The sequence below is a fragment of the Anser anser genome (genome assembly GCF_964211835.1).
Source record: "Anser anser genome assembly, chromosome: 5".
NCBI lineage: Eukaryota > Metazoa > Chordata > Aves > Anseriformes > Anatidae > Anser > Anser anser.
The window spans coordinates 107640-116975 of NC_139725.1; the positions used below are offsets into that span (position 1 = coordinate 107640).

A 9336-nucleotide genomic window follows, 5' to 3' on the forward strand; every position below is an offset into this window, starting at 1 on the left:
AACTGAGTGCAGATCCTGCCAATTTCTACCAGTTCCAACTGTGCTTTAAGTCTCATTGCAAAGCCTCAGTTAGAAAAAGGATCACCTCGGGGTATCCAACAAGAAGAAGAGTTGGTTTTTTTTTGTTTTTTTTTGTTTTTTTAATATACCATAGGACTATGCAGTTCAATCATCAATCATCTTGGAAAGCTCAAGGAGGAGGTCATCCTCATCCTTCCCTGGGTCCAAGTCGAGCTCGGCTTCCAGTATGCCGTCTGAGAGTTCCCAAAGTAGCGTCTCTAAATCCTCGTCTACAGATACGGGCGCGTTGCCTGTGGAACTCAGCCGGCGTGTCCTTGCTTCTTCTAGCTGGGAAGAAGCTGAAGTCGAGCTTGAGAACTCCATTGGCTCCACAGATTCTGCCTGGCTTCCAAGATGTGCTTCAGGTCTTGGCAGAGCAAGGAAGAGAACAATCAGTATATGCCATTTCTTAACGGGAAATCCCTTTTCTGCAAACCGGCTCTTAAAACCGTAGCCAACCCCTCCTGCACTTCAATCTTACCCAGGGATTGTTATTCAATTAACCCAGGGCGACATTTAGAGCCCAATATATTAGCAGGTACATTTTTCAGTTTGGGGGTTTCTCTGTGAAGCCAGAGCACCTGGAGTCTAGCAAAGATGGTTCAATTGTTGTAGCAAGAGGCACTTTGCCACCTTGCTTAATTTTCCTGTAAAAATGTTAAGAAGTCTCCATCTGCAAATATCTGTTTGCTAAGTTAGTCATTTTTCCCACGGCACACTCAGCAGAGTTTGCTCCCCACTACAGGAAGCTGATCTGCAGCCATCACTTCCCTCTGCTCTCCCTGCACTCTTGTCACCTTGTATGTTTGTTCGGGTGGCATTCTTGAGGACCAAAAGGCAGAGGACACTACTCATCATTTATCACCTCACGAGGAAGTAGGAGAACTTCACCTCATCCTCATTTAGGTATTCAGACAGAGCAAGAAGTCACTGGAAAGCTGTACCGACTTGCAGCATTTAAAGAAAGTAAGTCTAATTAAGCATTCCTGCTAGCTGCTAGAAAGTCATTTCACGTGACTTATTCCTCTGATGGATTTGGGCTTTAATTATCTCAGAACCCTCCTTTTTTCCCCACGTGTGACAGAACTTATGTTTCACTGGGGATATACACCGATTGAGAAAAAGAACAAGTTGTGGTCATCACCTGTTTTGGGGATTTTCTTCAAGTCTGGTGGCTGGGACGTGCTCCAGCGTGGCTGGAACAGCCTAGAAAGCAGCAAAACAGTATTTAGGACTCATGGGTAAAAGATTCCTTACTAGCTTTTTCCTCCATGCTGCTTCTCCTCTGGCATTGCGGAGCCTTAGCCAAAATACAAAACCAAGGTGCTCCTGAAGAAAGTTAATATTCACTTGGAGGTTACTAATGATCTTGTGTCTTTTAAGAACACAGCATTAATGGACAAAATCCTCCACACCAGAGAAATCACAGAATCACAGAGGACTAAGTAAATAGTGCCATTAATCTAATAAATATGGAAGGGTACTACAAGAATTCTGTAGGCAGCTACTGGATTTAAAAGGAAACAGAAAGCCTGTAGAACTTTTGAGTTTTCCATCTTTTCTCCTAGAGGAGGGTGTAAATTTTACAAGGGATCCATTTCTGCATTAGCCCCTGTCCTTACCATAGCTGCTTTTTTGGCTGGAGGTCCCATTGTGTCAGCGTCAGAGGCAGTCCGTGGCTTCACAGCTGCTACAGCAGAGGGAAAACTGCCAGGTGCCTTACGTTTCAGTGCCTTCTTCTTGGGGGAAGCGACTTTCCCATCCCAAGGCTTCGCAAACATGTTAAAGTTGGCTAGAGTAAAAGGAAGAGAGAACTGATACAGTCTTGCTCTGCCTCATGAAAAATCCACGTTCTCTTCCTCATTTCCACGGCCCGTCTACACAGTTAACTGTATTTGGCCAGCAGAATTACACTGCCATTGCCTGGATTCTCAGCAATATCTTCCACATAGTAAACTCCGTCTACCAACAATCCATACAAAGGAACAAAGGAACTGAATAGCTACAGTAAATCATAATCCAGGACGAGGGAAACTCAGACACAGAGCGATCCCAAGTGCAAGCAATACTCTAAGACGTTGTATGAAGTCTAGTAAGATTCACAAATGTTGACAGCTTTTGTATTTAAAGTCTTGCTCCCTCTAGGAAAGGAAAAGCAGCAGGTATAGTAAGACAAGAGAGTGTATGCAACTGTTGTACCAGCTTCCTCTCCCCTGCAGTGATGTCCCACAAAATCTATTAAGTTGTTCTACAAAATCCAAATTTGTAGAGTCATATTCTAGTCTCCCATTCCTGACCTAACATCTGGCTGGCAGGAGAAGAAACGAAAGAAAGCTGGGTACTTGTTTTCTTTGTGTGTTTATTTCCTCGTGTCCCATGAGACAGAGAGAAAGGCTACAATGTGCAGTGCATGCAGCCTTTAAGCCCTCCTTATCTCCCTCACACAATCTCATTTTACAAAGTTGATATAATCTTAACAACGAGGCCTTTGATCCTCTGTCATTTTTGACAGAAACTGGCCCCCCACATTAAGACGCTGAAGCATGCTTTACAAACACATACACGTGTCAAGTTAAGCAACACATGCCAAAGAGGAAGGTGAACTTGAACTCAACGCAGGGAGGACTTCATACCATAAACAGATGGCAGAAAAAAACAGAATACCAAAATTAGACTAAAAAGCCCCTCAATGTGTTAATTTTCTAGTGGGAAATACAGAATACCATCACGTAATTAACGAAAACAGACATGGTTGCATGTTCTGGCCCTTCTTTGCCTTTGAACTTTGCAGCCTTAAACTCTTTTATCCTCTGCATTGAAGGAAAAAGCAAAGCAGATCCTGAGCAAACGGAACTTGCTCAATATGGGAAGCACCTCACCGGGGCAGGTATTAAAGCATCTTATTACCTGATAGCTTTGTGTTCCATAACGATTTCTGCCCGGCTGGGGCAGGTCCAGGTTGTGCTGGGGGAGCTGGCACATTTTCTCCACTCTGCTGCATCCGCAGAGCTTTCTCGCGCTTTATTTCTTCCAGGGTTTTAACACGCACTTCTCCTTCTGGCTTGGCTTTACCTGCCGGCTCCTTCGACTGCACTTTGCTGGGCCCGGAAAGAGTGAGCACGCTCTGCTTCTTGGGCTCACCCTCAATTTTTGCCCCTGCGCTGGGATCTTTGGTTTTACCATGCCATTCAGCCTGGGCTTTGGCTTGACATTCTCGTCTCTGAAGAGCTCTCTCACGACGGATTTCCTCCAGTGTTTTCACATGGACCTCTCCCTTTGGCTTAGCAGCCTTCCCTGTCATCATCAAGAAATGAGAAGCGCCAACATTTAAAGAGAGTCCAACAATAGTTTAAGTCTCCAAAATTTGTCACAGTACTAAGGAAAACTAAGCCTGAGCGTTCCCAATAACGCATCTTAGGACAATAGCCTAACATTCTCCTCCTCCTCTGAGCCACTTGTTGTATTTTGAAGACCAGCCCTATCCAGAGAGAGTTGCTACACAGAAATGCTAGTTTACTTGATTACTTTTTCAGACTGCATTTCAAATTCCTGCTCCCGGCAGTGGCTCTATTCTAATTGTATATGATGGTTCACAGAAGCAGCTTAAAACCTTGACAAGGCACAAGCGGAAAATAAACACACACCTAGAGCCAGATTTCTGATAGTGGCTGTCAGAAGAGCTTCAGCACTCGAGCAAGAGGAATCAGTTCTTTGTTTTCATTTGAATTCCTTTTTAGGGCTGTATGAAAACGGTCTAAGTTCACGGAAAGGAAGAAGGAGAAAGTATATTTAATAGCCAGTTGTTACCTTTCGCAGTACTAGTCCGTTGAGAAGGTAATCCTAGCCTCTCCTTCACAGACTTGGGAACTTGAACTGCAAAACAGAAAAAGACCAAATTAGGGAGGCTGCATAAACGTCAACTTTGTGTTCACATTCAAAAACAAGGCAGGAAAGGTAACTTTGAATCCCGGTGATTAAGACCTCAGCCAACATGCAAAAAGAAACATCGCAGGAAAAGGACAAACAGAAAGCCTAACTACAAAACCCGTGAATCACATCCAGATGCCTGTTTAGTAGCTGTACCTCTCTTTGGTGCTTTGTCAGCATTTCCCGGAACCTCCACCTTCTTCCCCAGCCTTTCAGCAAGGCTGCGCTTCACCGGAAGGGCGCTTACATCAGCTTCAGACAGAGAAAACAAGGAATATTTTAAGAACATTTCTTTGCAGGAAGATTTGAGAACAGTCAACCACAAGCTTCTATTTTTCAAGCATATTTTCATAAAATTGCCTTTCAGCTGCTAAATGGTTTTTTTGCCATTTCTGCAGTCAACACAGATCTCCACTGCAACGCATTTTCCTCTCATACGTCAAAAATACTCTTCAATGCAGTCATATAGAGAAGGCGGCACCTAAATAACAGCTCATAAAAAGTTCTTACCCACGGAGGCTTTCCGTTTTCCTTGTTTCTCAGCAAGATCTAGTCGAACCACAGGTTCCTCCCCTAAAACAAAAGTAAAATTTTTCTATTTCATAGAAACCAGTAGCCAATAGAAATAGTATACTGTTAGCCCATGTCCAAAAAAAACCCAGCAAGGCACTGTTTTGACAGCTAAACCACACAAACTCATATTTCAACTATAATTAACTTAGAAAAAGTATCCATAGTCTCAGTGTTTGCCTCAAATTCCAGCTGAATGTAGTCGAGAATGAATCTGAGTCTGCTTGACAGCTATACTTTGTGCAGAACAGAGCTGCATAAGCAAGCAGAATATTATTAGGTACAAATGCTGAGAAATATTCCTTTCTAAGGTGAATGTCTATGGGTAGAAGTACTTCTTCACTTCTTTCCCTTTCAAAGGAATTTGCACAACTCTAAACAATATAATTTATACACAGACTCCTATCGCACTACTGTCCACACGTGCCACTGTCAGCCTCTTTAAAGCTTCAGAAATTGCTTCTTACATAGCACTGTCCTCTAGAGCTCTTTCTTCTCGTTACTCTCCTGTTTTTCAGTTATCCCCCTATTTGCATACTGACACATTTTTTTCTTTCTCCTGCTACTGCACTTAACCTGAGCACCAAAGCTTTCCAGTACAACCAGGGACTTTCAGCATAAAAGCATGTTTTGAACAGAAGGCGGCAGCACCAGGAGGCTAACAGGGGTGAATTGCCTTCCTTCTTGCTTAACCTTCCAGTTTAGGAGTAATGAAATCAAAACAAAAGCATGAATTATTACCTTCCTCTGTAGACAGTGTCACAGTTCTCACCACTGTCCGGACATTTTCCTTTTCCGGAGCAGGAAAAATCATAGAATCGACGGGAGGAAGAGAAGATCTTGAAGGACCTTCTGCTCAGAGCAAGCAAAACATAAGGAAGTTTACCAAACAGAAAAAACTATCACGAAGAACAAAAAACTTTAATTATTCATTACTGTCAAACATACAGTGACCAGAGCATGCAAATAAGAGAGGTGACTAGTTTGCCTCTGGTTGCCCTTGGAATTCCCATCTAGAATACCAGCTGGCTGAGAATCAGGTTGCTCGATGCCCCCAGCTAAACATGGAAGTCTATCCCTCAAGCAGCTCCCAGCCACCATCACCTGCCATTCTGAAGCCAATCAAATTTCACTTCTTTGGCAAAATAGTTGGATTCACCAAAGCATAGCCAGCTACCCGGTATTACTGGAAGAGGTTTTTTTTGAAAGAAAAATCATCACACAGGATGAAGGTGAACCGGGTAAGGAAGCAGGGAATATTAACTCACCACCGTGTCTCTTAGTTTTTTCCTTCATTTTCTGCAATTTGATTTCTTCAAGTGTTTTTATTCCAAAATTCAGACCGTCCTCTGAAAACAGAAAACAGTTAATGAGACTAAGGCTTAGAGGCACTCACTGAGGACCACAGATCCTCAGGCTTCTTAGTGCTCAGGAACTTTCAGAAGTATTTAGAATAAAGCCTGTCAACACTCCTCACAAGTGAAACAACCATAGAATCAATGGCATTTTGCCCCTCCTTTCACCCTTCAGGGTAAAAACTGTAGTTTTAATTTTAATCCATTTACGTGATATTAGATCCCTCTATCGTTAGATATGGCTTTCAACAGTGGTTGCCAGGCTGCACGTGCAACCATTTAAACTCCATGCTGTGACCCTGTTTTGTTCTCCAAAAGGAAAGAAAAGCAGTTCAACTTTCTGACCCAATGGGCACATGATGGTATCAGGGAGAAATGAGATCATGGAAATAACCGAGTCCATTCAGCACCCCTACATTCTGTTGTGTTTTTACGCCACATTGCTTTTGAGTTAATTGTCAAGTTCTCCTTCCGATTTATCCTACTACAGGTGCTGGAATACCTTGTTTAGCAGTAGTAGCACTGGCTTTCCCAGTGGAAATCATCCGTAATCCATTTTGGCCTTCCTCAGCTGGTTGCTGGATGGGAGTTTTAGTTTCTTCTCCTTCCGCAGAAAGCTGGTCTGAAGGGGAAAAATCTATTCAGTTATGCATAGGCCAGATTGTTCGTGATTATGTAGCTCATGCAATGACACTTCAGTCCATGGTTCCTATAAAAAAGTTGGGTTTTTTTTTTTTTTTTTTTTTTTTTTTAATACAGCTACACTGACCTGATGAACTCGTAAGTAGACTACCCTAGGACAAAACATCTAGGACTCTAGATTCTCTCTGCAGCTTTAACTACTACACAACATATTACTCTTCAGACAAAAAAAAAGGAATTTCCTTCCTAGTTTCACATAGAGCTTTACACAACAGACCAGCTAAAGCCAAGAGTGGTTCTAAGCTTTCCTCCAACATTTCAGGTTCTGTCCACTGACTGCCAGACAAAGCCACCAGTGACCTGAGCGGACTGCCTGCCCTATCGCTAGTCAGACCTCAGGTCATCTGTGATTTATACATTCATTTACAGCACAAATTCCTTCCAAGAACCAAAGACTTACACAATCATTTACAGCACAAATTCCTTCCAGGAACCAAACCATGCTCACCATCATCATCTTCATCATCATCTGCAGCATTGATTACAACTGGAGGGTGTGTAGGGCTTGGGACATTTTCCGAGTTTTCCACTTTCATCACCCGCCTTAGCTATGGAGAGGGATTGGACTGGACAGAAAGTTTGTTTTGCTGCAGTGACATCTGAGCCACTTTCAAATCATCGTCCGCGGACTCAGGCGGACTTGGCAGTGTAGCTAGAGGAAGAGGAGGATCATCAGTAATATGGCAGTTTAAAACTTTGACCACAATGCACGAAGATGGTAGCTAAGGCAGATAACCTGCACAGGCAATGAATGCAGCATCTCCTTTTGCCCATCCCGCCACTGTTTACACCGTGAACAATGACTTGCCTTCAAACAACAACACATCTCCCTGCCACCCAGCAGAAGACGAAACAACAGAAAGCAAACTGCAAGGCAAATATCACACAAAGCAGAGAGAAGCTGAGCATGAAAGCAGAAAACAAATACCAGCAGTACAGCAGCAGTACACTCGGTTTAGCTGACCACCTAGGACTGCAGACCTTTTCCTGCACTCACAAATGAACGGTTACCTGATGTCTCCTACACTATTGGCACCCACTAAGTAATATGCAAAATTAATTCTTCAATACTTAAAGAAAAAGGACCTAAACTCACTCTTGCTTGGTGGTAAGAAGACGCCATCGATGTAACGTCCCTTTGCGTGATGAAAAGCACAGTTGGCTTTCTGACAGCCTACTGGCTGCTTCTCCCAGTAGCAGGGAATCTCAGCGCGCTTTTTCTGAAGACAGAAAGAAAGACAAGCTCGTGATAACATGCACCTAAGGTTTGCAAAGAGATGCACAGTTCCAGGTCACGACAGCGATAGGGCTGTCACAATACAGTGCTGAAACATCATTCCAAAGGTCAGTTTATCACGGAAGTATAGTATTTCCGGGCATATTCACAAAGTTTGCAGAAGCTGTAACCACTATGCACGTTTAGCCTTGTCATCATTCAGTTTGAGAAGACAGGCACTCTCAGACATCAGTTTAGGGTGGGTTAAACTAATACACCCAGGATTATACTAGGATTATTCAGAGGGAAAAAGAACATCTTAAATTGCCTACGTTAACTCTATCCAGAACTACTTCTCGGAGACTTCGTTCTTCTGCACCTTTAACTTTCCCCACTGCTTCCTAGCCCAGGCAGCTAGAACAGCATTATCTGAAGGACTCCGGGACACAAGAGACCTGATAGATCATTATCAAGCCTGCTCTCAGGAGGCTAGTACAGCCTGTTTATTACCCCCCTGCTCCAGCAGCTTTTAGCAGTCTAGTTAGCGGTTATTCTGCATCTGTTGAGAAAATACTGTCGGCGTCTAATAAAAGAAAATCTTGCTAAGACATACCTAAGGCATTGATTTTATTTCCCTCTCCTTCCTCCCACCCCCTCCCCTGCTAACAGAAACCAGTGTAATTCCAAAGCAAAGGACTCTGTCCTGCAAAAGCACAATCAGCACACCTACAGCACTGAAAAATGCTTTTGTTGATTTATTTTGAGAACACATCTTTAGGCACTCACATCGATTTCCATGTGTCTGAATCGGCAGACATTCCTGAAACAACGACCCTCCTGCCACAGCGTGCAGACTGTCTCGTTCCCCAGAGCAGCTTCACAGTGGCGGAAGGAACAGTTGTCTCCCTGTAACCAAAAGGAAACCAACAAGGAAAATATAGTACAGCCTCAAAAACGTCCATGCTACTGCCTCAGGTTGCTACGATTGAATTCAGAATCTATCTGGTTATCACGTTAACCAAAGACCAGTGTGCCTCCTCCTCCTACTCTACCCCTTCCTGAAAAAAAAAGAAAAAAAAAAAAAAACAACAAAAAAACAAAGCAAAGCAAAGCAAAAGAAACCCAGCCATACCTTGGTACAGGTAGAATAGAAATAGAAGTAGCAATCGTCTCCTTGTTTAGACATGCCGACAAGTTCTGATAACAAGCTCGGGTTCTCTCCACAGGGACTTCCTCTGCTCTTGGAGAGAGCTGTCTTCACCCTTGCTTGGGCTGAAAGTCTTCCACTGGCTTGTGATCAGTGAAATCTTCTTTTTAAAAGTAACCCTAAACAAAGTACCAACAAGTGAAAAATAATGAGTAACAAGCATTTTTCCAGCTTTCTTCTGTTCATCAAATTAGTCTCTTGAGGAGAGCAATGCCTTGAAATCAGCTGTTACGGGAACTAACACAATATTAAACTAAAGTTCTGTAAAGCTGCCAGGAGCTTTGTCAGCAAGTGTTCTC

The 9336-nt window shown here is 43.1% G+C and overlaps 1 pseudogene across 1 annotated transcript; it reads right to left on the reverse strand.

Annotated features, from left to right (window-relative positions):
* Nucleotides 1–102: 102 nt before the first annotated feature.
* Nucleotides 103–9054, reverse strand: LOC310899791 (zinc finger CCCH domain-containing protein 11A-like; annotated as a pseudogene). Its single transcript has 14 exons — nt 8963–9054; nt 8617–8736; nt 7711–7834; nt 7063–7266; nt 6415–6534; nt 5826–5906; nt 5299–5409; nt 4498–4560; nt 4144–4239; nt 3868–3933; nt 2968–3354; nt 1683–1852; nt 1205–1266; nt 103–427 (listed from the first exon to the last, which is right to left on the reverse strand). The product of its transcript is annotated as a zinc finger CCCH domain-containing protein 11A-like (transcript).
* Between the last annotated feature and the right edge of the window lie 282 nt (nt 9055–9336).